Source organism: Aegilops tauschii, chromosome 1 (genome assembly GCF_002575655.3).
Source record: "Aegilops tauschii subsp. strangulata cultivar AL8/78 chromosome 1, Aet v6.0, whole genome shotgun sequence".
NCBI lineage: Eukaryota > Viridiplantae > Streptophyta > Magnoliopsida > Poales > Poaceae > Aegilops > Aegilops tauschii.
In genome coordinates, this window is record NC_053035.3 from 464,327,770 (window position 1) to 464,353,974 (window position 26,205).

The 26,205-nt window shown below is 48.3% G+C and overlaps 1 long non-coding RNA gene across 1 annotated transcript; it reads left to right on the forward strand.

Moving 5' to 3' along the window:
- Positions 1-8,279: 8,279 nt before the first annotated feature.
- On the forward strand, positions 8,280-17,582 carry LOC109781456 (uncharacterized). The gene is made up of 3 exons (XR_002237313.2): positions 8,280-8,477; positions 15,004-15,056; positions 16,717-17,582. It is a non-coding gene; the product is annotated as an uncharacterized lncRNA (long non-coding RNA).
- Positions 17,583-26,205: the final 8,623 nt, after the last annotated feature.

Sequence of the window (26,205 nt, forward strand, 5' to 3'; positions counted from 1 at the left end):
ACAGTTCTGCGATGGTGTCGTGACAATGCTGCGAGCAGGTTAGGTGGGTAAGATGATGACACTGGGACGATGATGTTGCGACGGAGGCGACGGGTGTTGCGGGCGCTGGCTGGCGGGTCTTGCCAGGACGTGTGACCGACGTTGATGTGGACATAGATGCGGGCGGCTGTCACGAGTCAGGGCTGCCTTTTCCAGTGTCAAGGGTTCGTGCAAAGAGGAAGAAGACTTCCATGCATGTGGTGTCCAACCATCCTGGCCCAGTTCTACGGTGCAGATGGCAGACGAACATGACGATCTATCAGCCACCCAACATGTGGCATCAACCTGATTTTTGTGACATTTTTTTTATATTCTGTTAGTCAAAGTAATGGTTGTAGTTAGGCTCAAAGTTTAAAGGGCCCCTAGGGTAGCTCCAAAGGTGTACATCAGAGCGCCACTAAACGTCCGGACCGCGGGCGTACGAGCGTTATTTGCCACCCAAAGTTGTGCTGCAAACATCCACGGGCCCGTCCCATCGTCCAACAAACTGGCACCGAATCGGGGGAGGTTTGCAGGCATCTAGACTCGTGCTACGTATGGTCCGCTCCCAAAGTCATTGTCGCCATGTCCTGCTCCCCAACCGCTGCCACACATTCATGCCGTCCTGTCGCTCCAGAGCAGGCGCGACTGGATGATGCCGGTCAGATGGACGTGACCGGACGGGAGGGCGGCGTTGCTTCAATGCTCACGCGGCGATCAAGAAGCCTACTCCGGCCGCTGCATCGTATTGAAGCGGCGTTGGTCTGACTGCCCCGCTTATTTAAGCATAGGAGGCACCGGCCAACCCCATCCTTTCCTCGCCTCTCTTCCCCCCTTATCTCCTCTCCTCGACCAAGCGATGGGTAAGTCCGACAACAGCGGCTGGTTCTCAGCACCGGCCGATGGATCCAAGGGAGCTCCAGATTGTAGGTCCGCTACCCACGGTCTCTGTGGCCGTCGTCCTCCACAGCTACATTCTTTGAAATTTGGGAACAATTTTTGAAATTTCCAAACATTTGAATACTGTGAATATATTTTTATAAATTCATGAATACTTTTTGAATTAGTGAACATTTTCTGAATTATGTGAAATTTGTTAAATTTGGGAACAATGTTCGAAATTCCCTAACATTTTTAATATGTGGAACTTTTTTTATAAATTCATGAATACTTTCTGAAATTGTGAACATTTTTTTTGAAATTATGAACTTTTTTGAATCCATGAGCAATTTTCATTTCACAAACATTTTTCAAATCTTGCACATTTTTTGAATTCACAAACATTGTTTTCACAATCCGCCACTTTTTGAAATCCTGATTTTTTTCTAAAATTAATAACTTAAAGCAGTAAAAAGAAAAAAGGGACTCATATTTGGAACTCCCACCTCCCCCAGCGAACAAAACGTTCGCTGGAGCCTGCCCTTCAGCTGACGATCGCGCACATATTTGGGTCCTTGTAGTATTGTTGTTCGTGTTGTTGCCGCTGCTACTGCTGTGAGAAAAAAATGAGAGGGAAACACTTTCCCTCATACGACTAATCATTTCCAAATCGCTAGACCAATGTTGCATCGTCAATTTGTTCTTCCATCACAAAGACTTACTGGTTTGAGGCGCATCTTTCAATGCTTGGGTACTTAGATGAGGTGCTAAGCGCATTAAAGATCTTAGCAACTAAAGTTCCTAATACAAGGTGCTTAATTTGTTGTAGCGCAACTCCTTTTAATTAATAATTCAGCAACTAAATTCTTCCATGTATCAGTGGACTTCCTTCGTTTAAGTGTTTGTCTAAGTTTATGCGCTTGACATTGTTTCTTTCTAGAAACATCAAAGTGCGCTCTCTCTCGTCCTTAATTGTCTTAAATGGCCTGATGGATGCTAAAGATCAGACTGCTGATCCCGTGCTTCCTATTGTTCTAGAGAACATACACATTTAGTCACAAATGTTACAATACAACTTGTAATAGGATTAAGATTCCTACTCGGTTTGTAATAAGGCTAGGTCAGGTGCGGCTTGACTCTTATATATACTTCTTGTACCGATACGGTATTGTATCAACAATTATTCAATACAATTCAATATGGTATCAGTTTAGGTCTTCGATCGATGACTTCCGCCTCTGTTCCGATCGAGACGATTGCATCTGGCGTCACCGCCGCCGGACCGATCGTCGCTGAATCCATCTCCTCTGTCCCGCTGCATGCAACGCCATGCATGCCCCAGCATGGCTACGGGCCGCACGCTCCTGCCTCGTTAGCACATGGCTACGAGCTGCATGCTGCTGCATCATTCCAGATGGCTGGCTTTACCCCGCCGCCCGCACATGGCTACAGGCCACACGTCTACGGCGCCATGCAACACGACGCGTCGCCCGCAGGAGCCGCAGCCGGGCACTACTCTGTGTCATCTACGGGGCACTACGTGGCCGCGCATGTGACTTCGTCCAGTACGTCGTCCGCGGCTCTCTGCAACACACCTGCGGCGCCATACAGTACACCGGCGATCTACGGCGGGTACCAGCCGGCTCCTCCGATCGCACCGTACTACGATGCTCCTGCTCCGTCCCCGGCTTCATCAACTGCACCACCACCGCCGCCCGGATGGCGCCCATCTCCTGGTCCATGGACAGGGCTAGTCCAGGCGTGGCCTATGCCCTGGTCCGCCCCTACGCCATATGGTGCCCCGCCTGCCTATATCGGTGGCTGGTAGCCCGGTGCTCGCCCTCACATCAGCACGCCCATCCTTGCGCCCCTACTGCCGACGCCACCACACCCGCAAGCTCCCATGACTACACCGGCCTCTACTTCGACTCCGAGCTGGGACCAAGCTGCTTTTCTACAAGCCATGAACAACTTTGCTGCACAAGGGAACTCAGGTACGGATTGGATTTTCGATTCTGGTGCTTCTCGTCATATGTCTGCATCGAGTAATTTGCTTTCTTCTTGCACACCTTCGTCTTTTCCCTCTATTACTCTCGGTGATGGATCTTCTATTCCTATTTACTGTGTCGGTCAGGCTCAAATCCAATCCCCAATTAAGCCTTTCCTTCTTCGTGATGTTCTTGTAGCTCCTGCCCTTATTAAAAATCTGATTTTTGTTTGCCAAATCACCACTGATAATCTTGCCTCTATTGAGTTTGACCCCTTTGGTTTGTCTGTGAAAGACTACCGGACCAAGGACGAGATCGCTCGATTCAATAGCTCCGGTGATTTATATTCTCTCCATGGTGTTCCGGCCGCTGCTCCTCCAACATCTATGGTGGCCTCTGTTGATCTGTGGCACCAACGTCTCGGCCATCCCAATAAAAATGTGTTATCCACACTTCTTAGTGAATTTTCAATACCTCGTAATAGAGACTCTCATAATTCTTCTACGTGTCAGTCATGTCAATTGGGCAAACATGTTCACCTTCCCTTTAGTTCCTCTCAATCCTCTAGTACTTTTCCTTTTGAATTACTTCATTGTGATCTCTGGACATCACCAATAGAAAGTGTATCTGGTTTTAAGTATTATCTCGTGATTCTTGATGATTTTACTCATTATGTTTGGACTTTTCCTTTACGCAACAAATCCGACGTTCATATATATTCCTTAACTTTCAGCGCTATGTCTCGGTCCATTTTTTCCTCCCTATAAGATTCATACAATGTGATAATGGTCGTGAATTTGACAACTTTAAAAATCAAAATTTCTTTCTACAATATGGAATTCTGTTGCGTTTCTCATGTCCTTATACCTCCCCTTAAAACGGCAAAGCCGAGCGTTCTCTTCGTACTCTTAATGACATCATTTGCACTCTGCTTGTTCACTCTTCTATGCCTCCGACGTTCTGGGCTGAGGCCCTCCACATGGCCACATATTTACTCAATATTCGTCCATCTAAAGTTAACCCACAAACTACTCCTTACTTTTTTTTATTTCTCTCTCATCCAAATTACTTCGACGTTCGCGTCTTCGGTTGTCTTTGTTTCCCAAACTCCTACTCCACTTCTCTTAACAAACTTTCCCCGCGCTCTACCCCGTGTGTCCATCTAGGTTTTTCTGACGAGCACAAGGGTTATCGTTATCTAGATCTTGTTAGTGGTAGTGTTCATGTGTCTCATCATGTAACATTCGCTGAAAACATTTTTCCCTTTTCCGAGCGTCAACAATTAGATCCCAACTCACCCACGCCGTCCACTAGCCCCTCTCGTCGCAATCATCTTCCCTTCTTTCACCCGCCGACCTATCCAGTGAAACCTGCCAAGTTCTCTGCCGCAGTAGCGGATCCTGCCGCGACCACTTCTGTCACCACCTCTGTCCCGGCAGAGAAAAACACATTCCACTCTGTCGCGGCAGACCTCCTGCCGCTGCAGCCTTCACAACCATCTCCTGCGTCCGCTTCCTCCGCTGCGCCGGACGCGTCCACCACATCTTCCCCCACTCCTCCTGCTCATGCTATTCCCGTTCCAGCTCCTACTAACGATCATATCATGCGCACACGTGCCAAGTCCGGGTTTCGTTTACCTGCAAAAGATCGTCTCAATCTTCATGCATCCATATCTCCTTCCTCTCTACCCAAATCTTACAAATCAGCTCTCCTAGATCCTAATTCAATAACAAATATGCTTTTCTCTTACCACATCATAAACTATGTCTAAGGAACCGGCCAACCTTGGTTCATGGCAACTATCATTTGCTCTATAGCAAAGCACAAGTTTTATGTTAATTTACAAGAATATTCTGTAGTACTCTCGTAGTGTCACTACAGTAGGAGAAGTGGCGTGCAATGACACGTATAGCAGGTTTTTGGAAATGAGCGACATCTAACACAACGCCTACTGAAGATTGGATCAATAGGTGTTTATCATCATGGAGCGACATCTACATAATACTGTTGGAATTGATCTACGATTGAAACAAACCGTGAAAAAGAAAGGGGGAGCCTTTTGACCCCAGGTGTGCAATGATCAGAATGTTTTCTGAATACATGTTTAACATGTTTCAAATAAATGAATAAAATTTTCTACAAAAAACGTTTTGATATCTATTGTTTCCATACACACTGTACATTTTTGGTATAAATCTAAAACACATTTTGAATATTGGTTTAACATTTTTCATATACTACCTCTGTACGAAAATATAAGATGTTTTTTGTAGTTCAAATTGAACTGAAAAAACGTCTTATATTTTGATACTGAGGGAGTATATGATTAACATTTTTGTTCAAATATATTCTTGGTTGTATTTTTTTCTTCAATTTTCATACACATCGCACATTTTTTATACATCTGATACATTTTTATAGATGTTTAACATTCTATATATACACGTTTAACATTTTTCCATATACATGATTAATATTTTTGAGGCATTTTTTTGGATGTCTACTTTTTACATAAACATTATAAATTCTTTTATATACACCAAGAATTTTTTATATATAAATGTTTAGCATTTTTCAAATACCGGCTTAACATTTTTCAAATATTTTTTATGTCTACTTATTTTTCATACACATTGTGCATTTTTGTAACATTTTGCAAATGCATGATTAATATTTTCAAATTTATATGCAGACTAAACAGAAGTACTTATAAACAAAAGTAAGAAAATAAAGCAAAAAACAAAAACAAACTACATGAAAAAACATGTTGTGCTGTTGCCTTGAGCGCGCCTGAGCCGGCCCATCTCGCGATTGCTTTAGGCGAGGCTGCCCTTACGTCTCGCGTCAAGCGAGATATAGGCGCGCCAACTAAACAGGCTTAACTGAACGTTGATGACGTCAACAGATTGAGAAATACATATTTTTGGATCAGCTAAGTTCTAGGCACTCCCTATATGTAATATACAATGTATGTACATCGGTCTCATTACTAGTATACAGAGATAGTAAATTGCGCATCCTGTCTGATTCGTTCAACGACAATGGCTTCGCCTTTGGTGAGCCACCTTGGAGGTCCGCAAAGCTGCATATCAGCGATGGAGCCGCGTCAAGTTCGGGTGAGAAGGTGATCCATCATTTTTTTTCCTTTGGTGGCTGCTGTGGTGGTGTCGGAGACAGGTGACGGGCGTTCGTGTAAGCTTTGGGTATTCTTCGGTCCTGATTGTATTCCTTTTTCTTGGTTGATATTTCTTGGTGCAAAGGCTAGTGTTCTGCTGTCTTTTTCATTTTGTCAGGTCGGTCTCTAGCTACGTGACTTGTACTATGATCTTTATGATATATAAATGAGACACGTATTACCATGTAAAAAAATAAATTGGGCACAATCAACTATTTTTATTGCTATCGACCAATTCACATGATTTTATGGATCGGCGTTGTGAACACTTCACTAAACTAAGCATTCTAAGCATGAATAGTAAATTCAAAACCAATAGTACAAGAATTAAAATAAATCTAATTTTTTTACACTAAATGAGACGTGCTTACAATTTTTTGTGCTGAGATGACCTCGAAGGAGTTCCGTCCAAAAAAAATAAAAAAAATAAAATCGGAGTTTAGAAAACTCGAGAAAGATTGGACATTTTGAAGCTTCGACTTTGATTTTTTTGGACGGAGCTCCTTCCAAAGTCGTCTCAGGATAAATTTTTGCAAGCTCCTAGAAAGGTCCACCATTTTTAGTGTAAACATTTTATTTATTTATCGGCTATTTATTTTCTAATTACTATTCACCATGTAGCAAATGAGCTCGGGCTCAGCTTTGAATCTTTGCAAATACTCTGCATTCTATCACTCCTTTGCCCGAATCTCAATGGAACCCAGGGTTAGGATAAGGAGAGTGAGTACGAGAGCGGCGATGTAGCGGACGGGCGCGCCTGCTCCCGCTACGTCTGCCAATCGAAGAAGGACATGTTGGGCCGGGCATTGAATGCCAGCATAGAAGGCAGGTGCAGCATACGTAATGTGGAACAGTGGTATACGTTCAGGGCGCCGTTTCATGTGACGATGCCGTCACGGCACACCGTCCACATGTTCTCACGGTACAGGACAGCGAGCTAAAGTTCAAAGTGAGCGATGTATATTTGTGTTTTTCATTTTTACATCATGCTAATCATGTGAGTACTTGCTAACCCTGGTTACACTCTTTTCCCGTGCATAAAAAAAAGACAAACCTAATAGGATCAATGCCTGCAACTGCGTGGGAGATCCATCCAATACTGCTGCAGGGCTCCACATATTCAAGTGATGAAGTAAAATTTGCTGCCAAACAGTTTATTACTTCTGATATGCGCCCAAAGACTTACTCTGCTGTGCTGGATTTTGCCACAAACAACTCAAAAGGACTACAGCTGTGAGATGAACATCAAACTTGGTGCGACGATCTTATCAATCGCATGTTTGAAACCGTTGACGAAGACGCTGCAGTTTTGTACACTTGTTAATTCATGAATAAGCTGGCTACGGCACAACAAGCCAGCCTCACAGCAGGCGGCTGCTCTGCTTCACTTGCTGTAACTGCATGTTAGTTCCCTTATGTGTCCCCTCCTGATTTTTTGCTCTGAACATTCACAAAAAAAAAGTCAGCTGACACTCTGCTTTGACACGTTCTTGGCTGTCCTAGGTGCAAATGTACGGCCGAATGGACAAACAGCACAACTAATGCATGAACATAAGTTGGCCCAAGCACGCCTGGAGAAGCAGCATGCACATGCTAACCCCACTCCAACACCAAACTGCTCAACATGCGTCAACTTGACACGTGAGTGACACCAATAACCTCTGCCTTCCCTTGTTTAAAAAAATAAATAATAACCTGTGCCTTGTAATATTTTTTTTGTACAATGTCTAACGTTCATGATTCCTTATACCACATCCCTACAAGTGGAAAGGCCAAACGGATCACAATTTGAAGGTGGATTTGCACTGTCGCTTCTGCAGCTGGCTGGTTATACCAATTGCCATTTACATTTCTTTTCCCTGATAGTTTCCCAAATTGGCAACTGAAAAGTTGATCATCGTCCATTCACAGATCAACAGCACGTTGAAAAAAACCCTGAAGCCACACTCAGGCCTCGTTTGGTTGCAAGGTATCCCGGGGGGATCCCCGCTGTTTCCGCGGGTCAGAGAACCACGGGCCGGGTTGGCCCAGGGAAATCGAGATGGTCATTTGGACCGCATCCTTCGAGGGCTAACCCTGCCCGAGCCACGACCTTACCACGGGAAGGAAAGCCACGACCCGACAGGTCGGGGAGGAAAGCCACGGCTCGAGCGGCAGACGAGTGAACGACGCGCCGTCGACCAAGATCCGCCGCCGCCGCCGCCGCCTCCGAGCTCCTTCCGCCGACGGCAGAAGCGACGCCCCCGACCCCTCCCTCTGGTGTTCAGGATCCAACATCCCCCCTCCAGCGACGGCGACGGACCGCGGCCGTCATTGTCCTCCTTCCCCGGATCTCCCCTCCACCTCGAAGCTCCGACCCCCTTCGGCGACCACGACGGCGACGGTTTTGTGGTTGTTTTCTACCTCCTCTGGTCAAGGTTATGCTGAAATTTGAGATGGGCTATAGGCCCATATAGCAATTTCTGAAAAATCTCTAAGGGCCCATGTGGGTTATATGGCACTAGGTGTAGTGGGAAGTTAGTCCCACCCCGGAAGTGGAAGAGGAGTTGGACCTCCTTATAAGGGTTTCTCTTCTACATGCTATTGGAGCTTGAGGAGAGAAGAGGCCCTCGCGCACTCCTCCTCCGCCGCCCGCCTCGCCTCGTCGCGCCGCGCCGCGGGTTGCGGGATTGAGCCGAGCCGAGCTCACACCTACACGCTTATTTTTGCCAGTCACTAGCGGAGAGTTCTCTGACAGCCGGGCCACGATCTGAGACGTCGGATCGTGGGCTGCCACGGACGTGGGTCGAGCCCACGTCTCTCCACGCGGCTGCGCCTATATAAGTGTGCAGTGTCTCCTAACCCTAGCCGCCACGAACAGATCACATATGCTCCACGCGCACGCCCACCGTCGTTCCCTTGCTGCTGCTGCCGCCGGTGACTCCATCCCGTCCGCCGCGTACACGGTCGACGGGAGAGCAGGTCTCCGAAACCACGCCCTTCTGGTTCCTGTACGGGGTGAGGGGCGAATAGGTTTTTGGGCAGCGATTACGCGACTGCTCACTTCCGATCGTCTACTTCCTCTACGTCCGCGTCGCCTTCATCATCACCATGTCCACCGACGCTGAACGTGCCGCCGCCGAAAAAGCTGACGCTGACAAGAAGGCCGCCGAGGACGCCGCTGCTGCCACCAAAGCCACGGCCTCTGCATGGCCTACTGGATGGTATAACTCGTTTATCCCGCTCCTATTGTTTTCTGTTTTAACCATGCTGGCGTTATACGTAGATCTTTCTGCAATTAGCGTAGTATGTGCTAGTTTGACTGAATATCAGTATGCGATTATATGTGTCAATGCCATGCTAGTGATTTACTCGTGGATTAATTTAATCGAGAAATTGCCTATTTACTCAACAATCCAAAAACCGAATATGTGTAGGAATTTTTCGGCAAGTGGCTTTGCCGCTGCACTGAAACCGGATAAGTTTACCGGTACATACTTTAAGCATTGGCAGACTAAGACCACGTTATGGCTCACGGCTATGAACGTGTTCTGGGTCACCGGTGTCTCCACGGGAACGATTGCTCCTGAACAGGAGAAGGCGTTCAAGGAGGCTACCGTTGTGTTTCTCGGAGCAGTTCTTAGCGTGATCGGAGATAAACTGGTCGACGCATATTTACATGTGCATGTCGCCAAGGACTTGTGGGAGGCGCTCGAATCTAAGTTTGGGGCAGCCGATGCCGGAAGCGAGATGTATATTATAGAGCAGTTCCACGATTACAAGATGGTTGAAAACCGTCCTGTATTGGAGCAGGCTCATGAGATAATATGCATTGTTAAGGAGCTTGAACTTCTTAAGTGCGAGTTATCGGGCAAGTTTGTCGCGGGCTGCATAATCGCTAAGCTCCCTAATTCCTGGAGGAACTTTGCCACCACTCTGAAACATCAGAGGCGTGAATTCTCTGTGGAGGATGTCATTGGCCATTTGAGTGTTGAGCAGAATTCAAGGGCAAAGGACTCGCACGGAAAAGGGGCCGAAGGGACTTCTGTCGCCAACATGGTGAACCAGAAGAACTTCAACTCCCACAAGCCCAAGGGAAAGAACGGTGTCCAACACAATACCGACTTTAAGAAGAAGGGTAAGAAGACCTTCAAGAAGAACAAGAAGGACGAGGGCTGCTTTACTTGTGGTTCGGTTGAACATTGGGCCAACAAGTGCCCAAAAAAGTACAAGAAGTCAGGACAGGACTCCAAGTCCGTCAACATGATTGTGGACAACAATGAGAATGGTGCACCTGGGTACGGTAATATTTTACTGTTTTTTCAGTGTTTCAGCCCACCGATTGGTGGGTGGACACAGGTGCAGGTGTACATGTGTGTGCTGACATGTCATTGTTCACTTCTTACCAGGTCACAGGCCACGGGTCCGTATTGATGGGGAATGGCGCGAGTGCTTCTGTTCATGGTGTTGGCACGGTCGATCTGAAGTTTACTTCGGGAAGGATCGTGCAGCTGAAGAACGTGCAGCATGTCCCCGCCATCAAGAAGAACCTCGTTAGTGGCTCCCTTCTATGTAGAGAAGGGTTTAAGTTGGTTTTCGAGTCTAATAAATTAGTTGTTACGAAATATGGACTCTTTGTTGGAAAAGGTTATGAGAGCGGAGGGATGTTCCGCCTTTCCCTCGCAGATTTTTGTAATAAAGTCGTGAACCATGTTCCTTCGAATGTTAATGAATCTGAAGTTTTGCATTCACGTCTTTGTCACATTAGTTTCGGTGTTATGACGCGGCTAGCCAAGTTGGATTTAATCCCGAGTTTTACTTTAGCCAAAGGCTCTAAGTGCCTTTCATGTGTGCAAGCTAAGCAACCTCGCAAGCCTCACAAGGCCGCGGAGGAGAGACACTTGGCACCATTAGAACTCATACATTATGATCTTTGTGAGATGAATGGTGTGTTGACTAAAGGTGGAAAGAAATACTTCATGACATTGATAGATGATTCCACTATATATTGCTATGTGTACCTGTTAAATACTAAAGATGAGGCTCTACACTACTTTAAAATCTATAAGGCAGAAGTTGAGAATCAACTTGAAAAGAAAATTAAACGAGTCCGGTCAGATCGTGGTGGAGAGTACTTCTCGAGTGAGTTTGATTCCTTCTGTGCGGAACACGGCATTATTCATGAGAGGACGCCTCCCTATTCACCCCAGTCAAACGGGGTTGCCGAGCGGAAAAACCGTACTCTAACTGATTTGGTTAACGCCATGTTAGATACATCGGGTTTATCCAAGGCATGGTGGGGGGAGGCTATATTGACGGCATGTCATGTCCTGAATAAAGTTCCGACAAAGGATAATGAGATCACTCCCTATGAGAAATGGGCAAAGAGAAGGACAACACTCTCGTACTTGCGCACTTGGGGCTGTCTGGCGAAAGTCAATGTGCCGATCCCCAAAAAGTGTAAGCTTGGACCCAAGACTGTGGACTGCGTTAATTTGGGCTACGCTAAGAACAGCGCTGGCTATAGATTTCTAGTAGTGAAATCTGAGGTACCTGACCAGAAGGTCGGTACAATTATGGAGTCTAAGGATGCTACATTCTTCGAGGATATTTTTCCTATGAGATATATGCAAAGCACTTCTAGACAGGAATCTGAGGAGACTCCTGAACCTGCCATCCCTATGGAATATTATGAACAAACACATGATGAAAATCCTGAGGAGGATGACGAGGAAACCCTTGGTAGGGGCAAGAGACAAAGGACTGCAAAGACCTTTGGTGATGATTTCTTCGTGTACCTCGTGGATGATACTCCCACTTCTATTTCAAAAGCGTATGCCTCTTCAGAAGCTGACTACTGGAAGGAAGCGGTCCGTAATGAGATGGATTCCATCATGGCTAACGGGACATGGGAGATCACTGAACGTCCCTATGGTTGCAAACCATTAGGATGTAAGTGGGTGTTCAAGAAGAAGCTTAGGCCCGATGGTACGATTGAAAAGTACAAGGCTAGGCTTGTGGCCAAGGGCTATGACCAGAAAGAAGAGGAAGATTTCTTCGACACTTATTCACCTGTGGCTAGACTGACCACCATTCGAGTATTACTCTCGTTGGCAGCCTCGCATGGTCTTCTCGTCCACCAGATGGATGTTAAGACGGCTTTTCTGAATGGAGAGCTAAACGAGGAAATCTACATGCAACAGCCAGATGGCTTTGTGATAGATGGTCAGGAAAGAAAGGTGTGTAGGTTGCTGAAATCTTTATATGGCCTGAAGCAAGCACCTAAGCAATGGCATGATAAGTTTAATACAACTCTGACATCTGTTGGTTTCGTTGTTAATGAGGCTGACAAATGTGTATACTATCGCCATGGTGGGGGCGAAGGAGTCATACTGTGCTTGTATGTTGATGACATACTGATATTCGGAACCAACCTCAAAGTCATTGAGGAGGTCAAGTCGTTTTTGTCTCAGAACTTTGAGATGAAAGACCTCGGTGTGGCTGATGTTATCTTGAACATCAAGTTACCGAGAGATAATGAGGGTGGGATTACACTTCTGCAATCCCACTATGTTGAGAAGGTGTTGAGTCGTTTTGGATATTCGGATTGCACATCATCTCAAACACCATATGATCCTAGCGTGTTGATTCGGAAGTCCAAAGGCACGGCTATAGATCAGTTGAGATACTCTCAAATCATTGGTTCACTGATGTACCTAGCGAGCGCAACGAGGCCCGACATCGCGTTTGCTGTGAGCAAACTGAGCCGGTTTGTTTCCAAACCGGGTGATGTACATTGGCATGCTGTTGAACGAGTTATGCGCTATCTGAAAGGTACTATGAACTATGGACTTCACTATACCGGAGACCCGTCGGTACTTGAAGGGTATAGTGATGCAAATTGGATCTCTGATGCTGATGAGATGAAGGCCACAACTGGGTATATGTTTACTCTTGGAGGTGGCGCTGTTTCCTGGAAGTCTTGCAAGCAAACGATCTTAACGAGATCGACAATGGAAGCAGAATTAACGGCATTAGACACATCTGTTGTTGAAGCGAGATGGCTTCGAGATCTTTTGATGGACTTGCCATTGGTTGATAAACCGGTTCCGGCTATCCTTATGAACTGTGACAATCAGACTGTCATCACCAAGGTGAAGAGTTCAAAGGACAACATGAAGTCCACCAAACACATAAGAATGAGATTAAAAGCTGTCAGAAAATTAAGAAACTCCGGAGTGATAGCGTTGGACTATGTCCATACGGCTAAGAATCTGGCAGATCCCTTTACGAAAGGGCTATCACGTGTTGTGATAGATAATGCATCGAGGGAGATGGGTATGAGACCCACATGAGTTGCCATGGTAGTAACCCAACCTATGTGATCGGAGATCCCGTGAATTAGGACCTGGGAAAACAAGCCAGTGGTGAACTGAGGAGAGTAACTATACTAACCCACTCCGTTGGAGATGCAATACTCTCGATACTGTATGGTAGGATGACTACTGTCTTAATGTGTTCCGAAGCTTATATAAGCAAGATGCTATCCTACAGAGCGATCTTTGGAGGAACACACCTATATGAGTCCGACTGCTGGTCACAGTCTATGAGATTGGGGTGATCTCTAGTAAGCTCATGAATAGGCCAGGAGTGTGACTTATATGCTCCACCCGAGGGGTCAGCCTTCGGCAGCCCAGTACTAGTGAGACATGTGGTGAAACTTCTTTACGCCAAACTGACAATTCAAGGCATAGTCCATTGTTCAGTTGTGAAGGAGTGTAGCTACTTGCTCTAGGTAAAGCTCAACCTTAACAGGTCTTCACTGAAACACTGGTATATCGAAACAGTAATTGGAACAGAGGACACAATGGGCCCTCGAGATCTGGTGGGGGATTGCTGAAATTTGAGATGGGCTATAGGCCCATATAGCAATTTCTGAAAAATCTCTAAGGGCCCATGTGGGTTATATGGCACTAGGTGTAGTGGGAAGTTTAGTCCCACCCCGGAAGTGGAAGATGAGTTGGACCTCCTTATAAGGGTTTCTCTTCTACATGCTATTGGAGCTTGAGGAGAGAAGAGGCCCTCGCGCACTCCTCCTTCGCCGCCCGCCTCGCCACGACGCGCCGCGGGTTGCGGGATTGAGCCGAGCCGAGCTCACACCTACGCGCTTATTTTTGCCAGTCACTAATGGAGAGTTCTCTGACAGCCGGGCCACGATCTGAGACGTCGGATCGTGGGCTGCCACGGACTCGGACGTGGGTCGAGCCCACGTCTCTCCACGCGGCTGCGCCTATATAAGTGTGCGGTGTCTCCTAACCCTAGCCGCCACGAACAGATCACATCTGCTCCACGCGCACGCCCACCGTCGTTCCCTTGCTGCTGCTGCCGCCAGTGACTCCATCCCGTCCGCCGCGTACACGGTCGACGGGAGAGCAGGTCTCCGAAACCACGCCCTTCTGGTTCTTGTACGGGGTGAGGGGCGAATAGGTTTTTGGGCAGCGATTACGCGACTGCTCACTTCCGATCGTCTACTTCCTCTACGTCCGCGTCGTCTTCATCATCACCATGTACACCGACGCTGAACGTGCCGCCACCGAAAAAGCTGACGCTGACAAGAAGGCCGCCGAGGATGCCGCTGCTGCCACCAAAGCCGCGGCCTCTGCATGGCCTACTGGAGGGTATAACTCGTTTATCCCGCTCCTATTGTTTTATGTTTTAACCATGCTAGCGTTATACGTAGATCTTTCTGCAATTAGCGTAGTATGTGCTAGTTTGACTGAATATCAGTATGCGATTATATGTGTCAATGCCATGCTAGTGATTTACTCGTGGATTAATTTAATTGAGAAATTGCCTATTTACTCAACAGGTTAGCCCCCTCCTCCTTCTCCCCCCTCTGCAACCTCTATCTTTCTCGAGTTCATGCCTTCACCGTCACTGATGAACTTGAACATCCATATCCAGGAAGTGAGCACCGCCTCGTTCTCTCAGATCATTCCCACCATTGTTAATCACCGGTGAGCACCTAGATCAGTACACAATATTTGGTTGCTGATGTTTTAGTGGATGTCCAGAAGAACTACACAATGCTAGATCCAGGAATGTTTTATTTGCTTGTACAAACTACTTGTCCAGAAGGAGGTAGGATTGATGCATCAGTGTTGGATATTAGAAAATGAAAGAAATGTAAGCAATGCTTAGTAGATTAGAAGAAATATAAAATGATTCTTATATTTTTCTACTGATGTTGCTTTACACAAGTTTCATATGCATTGGTCAATAGTAGTTCTTCCGTAGCGCGTAGGGAACTGAAATATATACATCAGACCAATGTTTCATATGCATTGATTTTGTTTCCTTTTCAGTTCTCCTAGGTTTCTTGACGTTGTGACCATTGTTTAATATATAATACTTATCGTTGATGACAAACTGTTTCTTATGAAACATTTGTAGTACTGTTGTTTCATATGCTTTTTATGGAAGTGCATACTTAATCAGTTCTTCTCAACTATGAATGTATGTCATTGAAATCTAAATCCATATGCCAACTTTCAGATTATTTGTTGCTTGAACTGCAAGGTGTAGCTGCTAATTTTTTTGTGTGCTTCAGAACTTTATTTCATTACTGTAATGAAGACTAGTTTTGACCCTTTTCGATCTCCTAGTTACAGACTAGTTTTGACCCTATTTTGCGAGATGACCATTTACATGATGAATCATTTGCTGCTGGTTTTAGTTGAAATTAGTTTACTTAGTTTTGTTGGCACCAAGCCTAGTAGCTAATGCACCTCATCTTTGTGGTTAGTTTTATTGGGATCTTCCAAGGAATGTTTCTATTTTATTTCGTACACTAAGATCCAGAGCAGTTGTGTTCTTGGCCCTTCATCCATCAAGAATTTTTGAAGGTTGTCCCCCGAAATAATCTGTAGCCCTATACCTTAAAGATTACCACTCTACTTTCATTACTTATCTAGAGGCTTTGTTGGCATCCGTTTTCTTTCTTGGGAGAGACCGTGAACACAAACTCATAACCTTTGTTGGCTATTTTTTCATCCAGCAATATATTCTTCATTCATGCTTTCGGTAGGCTGATTCTAGTTTCATCCATGACACGATTTTTTTTTGTTGATTTAAGTGGTGTGGTATGTCAGTTGCTCGATTGTTTCTTGTTATTGCTAGCTGAAAATGTGGTTGGATTCATATAAGCACATGTATGCTAACATAAGTTTTCTTGGAAATATGCATCCGGTTGTGTGCTGATTAGATAGTCATCTATGCACATGTGGGCTAATGAGGTATATATGGATCTTGTGCTGATTAGATATATGCATCTGGGTGTTGATCTTAATGCTGCCACTCCTAGGAAACTGACACAACACAGTGTATATTATTCTGAATATTACACAATTAGAATAGTGTTTATACAATTGAAAAGCTTCGAGGACTATTTTCAAGCTGGTTTCAGTGTAACATTCTTTTCTTGCCAAATGATGGCTTTCATGCCGTGGTCGTCTAGGAATCAAAGGGAACAATATTTTATTTATTACTCCGTAGAACATAAATCAGTCTGGCTTATTATGTTTGCATCTATTTCATTCATAACCATGCATATGAGCTTATATATAGTTTAAAATGTGATATTTTATAGTAACTATATTGTTCTTTTTCTTTTTGCAGGTTTCCTAAAGCTAACCAATGAAAATGTCCAAAGAAGTTGATGGTGGAAGTTTCAGTAGAGTGATTATTCCAATGACAACACATTTCCCCATGGATCAGTCACATATGCACATCTTTTTAATGGAACTATATGTGTTGTTCCCCTCCTTGGAGGCGTCGGTATGGACTGATCCCCTCACTTCCCCTGCCCCTAGGTCTCCCGGGCGAAAGCCCTAACTTTGTTGGGCGGCGGCGGTGCTCTTGGCGCCGTTCTCTTCTTGAAGGCGCCGCTTTGTGAGGCTTGTGGTCGGGTGGCGCTTGTACGTGGTGGGTGGCGGTGGCGGTGTGGCCCTCTTGTCCTAACGTGAAACTTCCCCCTCCGGTGTTGGATGTGTGCAGCGGCGATGTTCTGCTCAAGGAGAGCCTCCGGCGTCTCGTTGGGGATGCGCTGACCCTCTCTATGTGGCCATCTTCCCGCAGCATCCATCTCATCTTGCGACGGTGCGGCACCTTCAATCCAGGCAAGGAGGTAGTGGCCTTCTTCGAAGATAATGGACGGGAGTGCCGTGCCGGGGCCCGTAGGTGCATGGCGACAACATATGCCCCGCTGGTGTCGCCCCCTCTCTCCTCCGAACCAGTGTGATATTGTTCCTGGTGCAGCATTCTTGGAGGAGGTCCTCGTTGTCTTCGGTTTCGTTCTCTTTTGATTATCTCCAGTTTCCGTAGCGTGTGAGGAGTAGTTTGGTGTTGTCCATCGTTTATGTATCTTACCACCGTGTTGTTCTTTCTTTTGCATGAGGGCGTTTGTTTGTAATCTGGCCAGTTGATGGCTTTGTTAATTCAAAATCGGGCTAGGCTCGAGCCCCATCTTGGGCTCGGCTGATGCCTTTTCTCTAAAAAAAATGTTAAACCATGATTACCGCACCAAAATTAATCCTTGATGTTGTGTTATTTATTGTTAGAGTGTGTGATGTGGACTGAAGTGTTTTTTCCCCTGATTAGGCATGTTTCAATTTTCCTGGTTTATCCTTGAAATTACAGAATTATTCTCCATTGTTCTGCATGGAAATTAGAAATTTACTTAGAACAACTCCAATGGGGCGACCCATTTCGTTCGCACACGTCCGCTTAGGTCCGCGCAGACAAAAACAACGGCCCAACGCAAAGACCCATTTTTATTTTGCGTCCGCTTTATGTCCGCGCGGACCCATTTTCATCCCAAATTTGAGACCTGGAATGGGTCCGAAGCGGACACAAAGCGGGCGCTTTTGGTGGCTTCTTCGTCCGGCTGCGTCTGCTGCACATGCATGCTGGCCCATCTGTCATCCAACGAAAGAGTCCACTCATCCATCCCATCCCTTTCTCTCTCCTCCTTTCCTCTTTGTCGCCACCCACGACGGTGCAGGCACAGAGCACGCCGCGGTTTCGATGCAGCTGGGCACACCGCCGGTGCAGCAGCTCTCCCTCCGGTGGGATCCGACGCCGCGGCGCCGCCGCCAAGGAAGGAGCAGCAGCAGTCGGCCGCGCCTGCCTTCCATGAGCAGGCAGCAGGGAGCTCCGCATCCAGCGTCGATGCCGTCGAGTCCAAGAGGCCATGGTACACCGGCGAGTCAGCTAGCTACTTGTTCGTTGGCTGATGGATTGGTGTTGACCGATGCCATCAAGCTACTGCAACCCGGCCTCGCGCTCGCGACCTTGCCTGGGGCTGCTACACGGCGCTCGCCCTCGCGCCCATGCCCGGCCTCGCCCTCGTGCTCGCGCCAGCGCCCGTCCGGCTACGCGCCCGTGCCAAGGGATGCTGCACGGCGCTCGTCCTTCCGCGGTGTCGGCGTATTCCACCGCTTCCCCGTCCGACGTGGCTGCAGCTTGTGGCCTCGCCAGCGCCCGCGCCCGGCCTCGCCTCGCTCTGGCGCCAGCACCCGTCTGGCTCCGCGCCCGGCCTCACCTCGCTCTGGCGCCAGCGCCCGTCCGGCTTCGCGCCCGCGCCCGGGGCTGCTGCACGGCGCTCGGCCTTCCGCGGTGTCGGCGTGCTCCACCGTGCGCCCGGCCGGTGCTGCTGCAGCCGCTGGCCTTGCCTCTCGCCCGCACACGGCCGGTGCTGCTGCAGTCCACTGGTCTCGCCTCTCGCCCGCGCCCGGCCAGTGCTGCTGCAGTTCGCCGTGCTCGACGTGCCGCGCCGCGCTCGCCCTGCCTCGCTGCGAGCTTGCCGCCTGCTACATGTTCGATGAAATGCTGGAACGGACATGCACAAAATGGGTTTGCCTCCCGTTGGGCGCACCGGCTGACCCAAATCAAAAAGCGGACATGCATGTCCGCTTGGCCGACCCAAACGGACAAAAAACGGACAAAATCCACGTCCATTTGGGTCACCCCGTTGGAGTTCCTCTTACTAAAAAAAGAAATAGTTCTCATGGTTTTTGAATACTACATTTCTTTTCTAAGAAATCTGGCGCTTCCCTGACGTGATCCCCCCCCACCCCAAACTCACGTGCGGATCTCCCCCCGTGGTGGGAGAGGATTTCCTATGGCCATGGAAAGTCCCCCTCGTGGGATTACTACCCTGGAATGTTTTCACTCTGCAACCAAATGAGGCCTCAAGGTACCTGCGCTCCCCGGAGCTACTCAGAGCTTGATTATTAGAGATGCGCTCTGCCCACTTGTCCACGTGCTCTCCCATTCAACCGCACATCTTCTGATGATGACTCACCTGAAAAAGGTCAGTGGACTATTATTGAAAAGTTATCACATCCTGCCATGCTTGCACCCTCACTGGTTCTAACACTTGTACATACACTCTCTTGGTCTCTTCAGGGATGGAAATCTCACTCCCTTGTCCACCAACACCTTTCCACGCGCAGTCACAGCTATACCACAGGCTCATCAGATCCAGTTACTTGGACAAATAAATGTCAAAGATCAAGCATTACAAAGAAGGTGGACTTCTAAAAACAAACAAACTCACAAGTATTGTTGATTGGTGGAGAAACTGCTGCACAGGGTAACTCATCATGCCCTTGAATCTTCCGACAGCTACTATTCATCACCAAACAGATAGCACTCCAGCTGCAGGTTAGAATAAAGAAAAAAATACATGAATATACCTGTCATGCTATTTTGGGTCTCTTTTATAAATTTATTCCTGCCTTGCAACAAATTCCAATGCATAAACGGGCAAGGGCCTCAAGATCAGCAACACCCATAATTGCATATCACCGTGGTCAGTTTCGGCGGGCCATTTGTGCTCGTCTTGATCGTCAAAATGCAGTTACCGGGGAAAAATAACTGCCAGGCCCCCGCGTCGCTCTCCCGCAGGGCGACTCGGGCGGCGACCAGATCCGCCCGGCCTAGGCCACCGCTTCCCGGCCCCCTCCGCCTCGCCGCCGCCGGTGGTCACCTCCGGCAAAGCCCGGCCTACTGATGGCGGCGGTGGGGATTCGCCCTTTGCTGCTGCTCGGCTCCCTGCGGGGCCTGTTCCGTGGCGCCTGTTCGCCGGCGTGCGGTCGGCTGGCAGCGGCGTTTGCACCGGGGCGGCGGCCCTGGACATGGCGGAGGCGGCCTTTCTCTGAGCTGGAGGAGGTCGGCAAGGGGGCGGCGCGGCCGTGGTGGCTGGGCATGGTGGATCTTGGGATCCCGCGCACAGTTCTTGCGGCTCGGTGGGCGCGCGATGGATGGCGGCGCGGCGGGTTTGCAGCGTGGTGGCTGCGGCCAGTGGGGTGCGTCATGGGGCGGTCGTGGCCGGCTTCGACCCGTCCCGACGGCAGGTGCAGGGATGACTCCGCCCGATCCGATCTGGGCGTGGATGGTGCGGAGCCGCGTGGAGGTTGCGACAGTGGTGGCGTTCGGCGCTTGGGTGAGTGGAGGAAGCCGGGGCGGCGGCCCCGGGTTGTAGGCCATGGCGTCTTGTCATGGTGGTGGCCGGGATGGGCTCACCCGACGGATCCCCGTCTGGTTGAAGTCCCGGAGTTTGTGCCTGCATCTCACTCGCAACTTGAGGTGCTGCTGTGTGGGTGTTGTCGCAGTTGAGCTTGGTGGTCGACGACGGAGGGTGCAAGGTGCAGCGGGAACAGCTCTGACGATCTCCACGCTCAAGGGTGGTCCAGATCTGCAGGCCTCTGTAGGGATGGGCGAGTTCCGGGCGAAAGCCTTGTCCCGACTCTGTCGGTGCCGTCGACGGCGGCGCTTTCGGGCGTCGTTTCCCTCCTTGGAGGCGTCGTCGTGGAACTCCTCTTCCTCTGTGAGGGGCTTGGGCTCTTCGGGTGAAAACCTAAGCTCCAGATGGTTTCTGGAGCGGGCGATGACGGTGTTTTCATCGTTTCTGTTGGGGATCGTTGCAGAAATTAATAAATTTCTACGCATCACCAAGATCAATCTATGGAGTTTACTAGCAACGTGAGGGAAGTGCATCTTCATACCTTTGAAGATCGCGATGTGGAAGCGTTGCAAGAACGCGGTCGGTGGAGTCGTACACGAAGTGATTCAGATAACGGCCGAATCCGATCTAAGCACCGAACAATGGTGCCTCCGCGTTCAACACACGTGCAGCTCGGTTACGGCTCCCGTGCCTTGATCCAGCAAGGAGAGAGGGAGAGGTTGGGGAAGACTCCGTCCAGCAGCAGCACGACGGCGTGGTGGTGGTGGAGGAGCATGGCACTCCAGCAGGGCTTCGCCAAGCACCGCGAGAGACGAGGAGGGAGAGGGGTAGGGCTGCGCCAAGAGAGAGGGAGACTCGTGTCTCTGGCAGCCCCAAAACCCCCACTATATATAGGGGAAGGGGAGGGGGACCGGCCCCCTAGATCCATCTAGAGGGGGGGCAGCGGCCCCCTTAGGGTTTCCAACTAGGGGGCGCCCGCCCCTCGGGGGGGGGGGCAGCGGCCCCCTAGGGTTTCCAACCCTAGGCGCCTTGGGCCCTGGAGGGGGGGGGGCACCAGCCCACTAAGGGGCTGGTTCCCACCCAACTACAGCCCATTAGGTCCTTCGGGGCAGGTGGACCCTCCCGGTGGACCCCGGGAACCCCTTCTATGGTCCCGGTACAATACTGATAAACCCCGAAACCTTTCCGGTGACTGAAACTGGACTTCCCATATATAAATCTGAAGGAAATATGCCCTAGAGGCAATAATAAAGTTATTATTTATTTCCTTATATCATGATAAATGTTTATTATTCATGCTAGAATTGTATTAATCGGAAACATAATACATGTGTGAATACATAGACAAACAGAGTGTCACTAGTATGCCTCTACTTGACTAGCTCGTTAATCAAAGATGGTTATGTTTCCTAGCCATAGACATAAGTTGTCATTTGATTAACGAGATCACCTCATTAGGAGAATGACGTGATTGACTTGACCCATTCCGTTAGCTTAGCACTCGATCGTTTAGTATGTTGCTATTGCTTTCTTCATGACTTATACATGTTCCTATGACTATGATATTATGCAACTCCCGTTTACCGGAGGAACACTTTGTGTGCTACCAAACGTCACAACGTAAATGGGTGATTATAAAGGTGCTCTACAGGTGTTTCCAAAGGTACTTGTTGGGTTGGCGTATTTCTCGATTAGGATTTGTCACTCCAATTGTCGGAGAGGTATCTCTGGGCCCACTCGGTAATGCACATCACTATAAGCCTTGCAAGCATTGTGACTAATGAGTTAGTTGCGGGATGATGTGTTACGGAACGAGTAAAGAGACTTGCCGGTAACGAGATTGAACTAGGTATCGAGATACCGACGATCAAATCTCGGGCAAGTAACATACCGGTGACAAAGGGAACAACGTATGTTGTTATGCGGTCTGACCGATAAAGATCTTCGTAGAATATGTGGGAGCCAATATGGGCATCCAGGTCCCGCTATTGGTTATTGATCGGAGACGTGTCTCGGTCATGTCTACATAGTTCTCGAACCCGTAGGGTCCGCACGCTTAACGTTACGATGACAGTTTTATTGAGTTTTGATGTACCGAAGGAGTTCGGAGTCCCGGATGAGATCGGGAATATGACGAGGAGTCTTGAAATGGTCGAGACGTAAAAATCGATATATTGGACGACTATATTCGGACTTTGGAAAGGTTCCGAGTGATTCGGGTATTTTTTGGAGTACCGGAGAGTTACGGGAATTCGTATTGGGCCTTAATGGGCCATACGGGAAAGGAGAGAAAGGCCTCAAAAGGTGGCCGCACCCCTCCCCATGGTCTGGTCCGAATTGGACTAGGGAAGGGGGGCGCACCCTTCCTTCTTTCTCCTTCCCCTTCCCTTCTACTCCCACAAGGAAAGAAGGAGTCCTACTCCCGGTGGGAGTAGGACTCCCCCCTATGGCGCGCCTCTCCCCTTGGCCGGCTGCCTCCCCCTTGCTCCTTTATATATGGGGGCAGGGGGGCACCCCAGAGACACAACAATTGATCCTTGAGATCTCTTAGCCGTGTGCGGTGCCCCCCTCCACCATATTCCACCTTGATAATATCGTAGCGGAGCTTAGGCGAAGCCCTGCGTCGGTAGAACATCATCATCGTCACCACGTCGTCGTGCTGACGAAACTCTCCCTCAACACTCGGCTGGATCGGAGTTCGAGGGACGTCATCGAGCTGAACGTGTGTAGAACTTGGAGGTGCCGTACGTTCGGTACTTGATCGGTCGGATCGTGAAGACGTACGACTACATCAACCGCGTTGTGATAACGCTTCCGCTGTCGGTCTACGAGGGTACGTGGACAACACTCTCCCCTCTCGTTGCTATGCATCACCATGATCTTGCGTGTGCGTAGGAATTTTTTTGAAATTACTACGTTCCCCAACACCTCTTCCCCCCCTCTCTCCTAGTCCAACATGGAAAAGGGGGGGAGTCCTACTCCCGGTAGGAGTAGGACTCCTCCTGGCGCGCCTCTCCCCTTGGCCGGCCGAACCCCCCCTTGCTCCTTTATATACGGGGGCAGGGGGGCACCTCTAGACACACAATTGATCATTGATCTCTTAGCCGTGTGCGGTGCCCCTCTCCACCATATTACACCTCGATAATATTGTAGCGGTGCTTAGGCGAAGCCCTGCTCGGTAGAACATCATCATTGTCACCACGCCGTCGTGCTGACGAAACTCTCCCTCAACACTCGGCTGGATCGGAGTTCGAGGGACGTCATCGAGCTGAACGTGTGCTGAACTCGGAGGTGCCGTGCGTTCGGTACTTGATCGGTCGGATCGTGAAGACGTACGACTACATCAACCGCGTTGTGTTAACGCTTCCGCTTTCGGTCTACGAGGGTACGTGGACAACACTCTCCCCTCTCGTTGCTATGCATCACCATGATCTTGCATGTGCGTCGGAATTTTTTTGAAATTACTATGTTACCCAACAAAATCTTCACCTCCGGACCATTCGGGAACTCCTCGTGACGTCCGGGATCTCATCCGGGACTCCGAACAACATTCGGTAACCACGTACATCTATTCCCTATAACCCTAGCGTCATCGAACCTTAAGTGTGTAGACCCTATGGGTTTGGGAACTATGCAGACATGACCGAGACATCTCTCCGGCCAATAACCAACAGTGGGATCTGGATACCCATGTTGGCTCCCACAGGTTCCATGATGATCTCATCGGATGAACCACGATGTCAAGGATTAGATCAATCCCGTATACGATTCCCTTTGTCTACCGATATAGCACTTGCCCGAGATTCGATCGTCGGTATACCGATACCTTGTTCAATCTCGTTACGGCAAGTCTCTTTACTCATTCCATAACACATCATCCCGTGACCAACCCCTTAGTCACATTGAGCTCATTACGATGATGTCTTACCGAGTGGGCCCAGAGATACCTCTCCGTCATACGTAGTGACAAATCCCAGTCTCGATTCGTGCCAACCCAACAGATACTTTCGGGGATACCCGCAGTGTACCTTTATAGCCACCCAGTTACGTTGTGATGTTTGGCACACCCAAAGCATTCCTACGGTATCTGGGAGTTGCACAATCTCATGGTCTAAGGAAATGATACTTGACATTAGAAAAGCTTTAGCAGACGAACTACACGATCTTGTGCTATGCTTAGGATTGGGTCTTGTCCATCACATCATTGTCCTAATGATGTGATCCTGTTATCAATGACATCCTATGTCCATGGTTAGGAAACCGTAACCATCTATTGATCAACAAGCTAGTCAACTAGAGGCTCACTAGGGACATGTTGTGGTCTATGTATTCACACATGTATTACGATTTCCGGATAACACAATTATAGCATGAACAATAGACAATTATCATGAACAAGGAGATATAATAATAACCATTTTATTATTGCCTCTAGGGCATATTTCCAACAGTCTCCCACTTGCACTAGAGTCAATAACCTAGTTACATTGTGATGAATCGAACACCCATAGAGTTCTGGTGTTGATCATGCTTTGCACGTGGAAGAGGTTTAGTCAACGGATCTGCGACATTCAGGTCCGTATGCACTTTACAAATCTCTATGTCTCCATCTTGAACATTCACGATTGGAGTTGAAGCGACGCTTGATATGCCTGGTCTTCTTGGCAAGGGCAATAGCTCCAGTGTTGTCACAGAAGAGAGTCATCGGGCCCGACGCATTGGGAATAACTCCTAGGTCGGTAATGAACTCCTTCATCCAGATTGCTTCATGTGCTGCCTCCGAGGCTGCCATGTACTCCGCTTCACATGTAGATCCCGCCATGACGCTTTGCTTGCAACAGTACCAGCTGACTGCCCCACCATTCAAAATATACACGTATCCGGTTTGTGACTTGGAGTCATCTAGATCTGTGTCGAAACTAGCGTCGACGTAACCCTTTACGACGAGCTCTTCGTCACCTCCATAAACGAGAAACATATCCTTAGTCCTTTTCAGGTACTTCAGGATATTCTTGACCGCTATCCAGTGTTCCATGCCGGGATTACTTTGGTACCTTCCTACCAAACTTACGGCAAGGTTTACATCAGGTCTGGTACACAGCATGGCATACATAATAGACCCTATGGCCGAGGCATAGGGGATGACACTCATCTTTTCTCTATCTTCTGTCGTGGTCGGGCATTGAGCCGTGCTCAATCTCACACCTTGCAATACCGGCAAGAACCCCTTCTTGGACTGATCCATATTGAACTTCTTCAATATCTTGTCAAGGTACGTGCTTTGTGAAAGACCAATGAGGCGTCTCGATCTATCTCTATAGATCTTGATGCCTAATATGTAAGCAGCTTCTCCAAGGTCCTTCATTGAAAAACACTTATTCAAGTAGGCCTTTATGCTTTCCAAGAGTTCTATATCATTTCCCATCAATAGTATGTCATCCACATATAATATGAGAAATGCTACAGAGCTCCCACTCACTTTCTTGTAAACACAGACTTCTCAATAAATCTGCGTAAACCCAAACGCTTTGATCATCTCATCATAACGAATGTTCCAACTCCGAGATGCTTGCACCAGCCCATAGATCGAGCGTTGGAGCTTGCATACCTTGTCAGCATTCTTAGGATCAACAAAACCT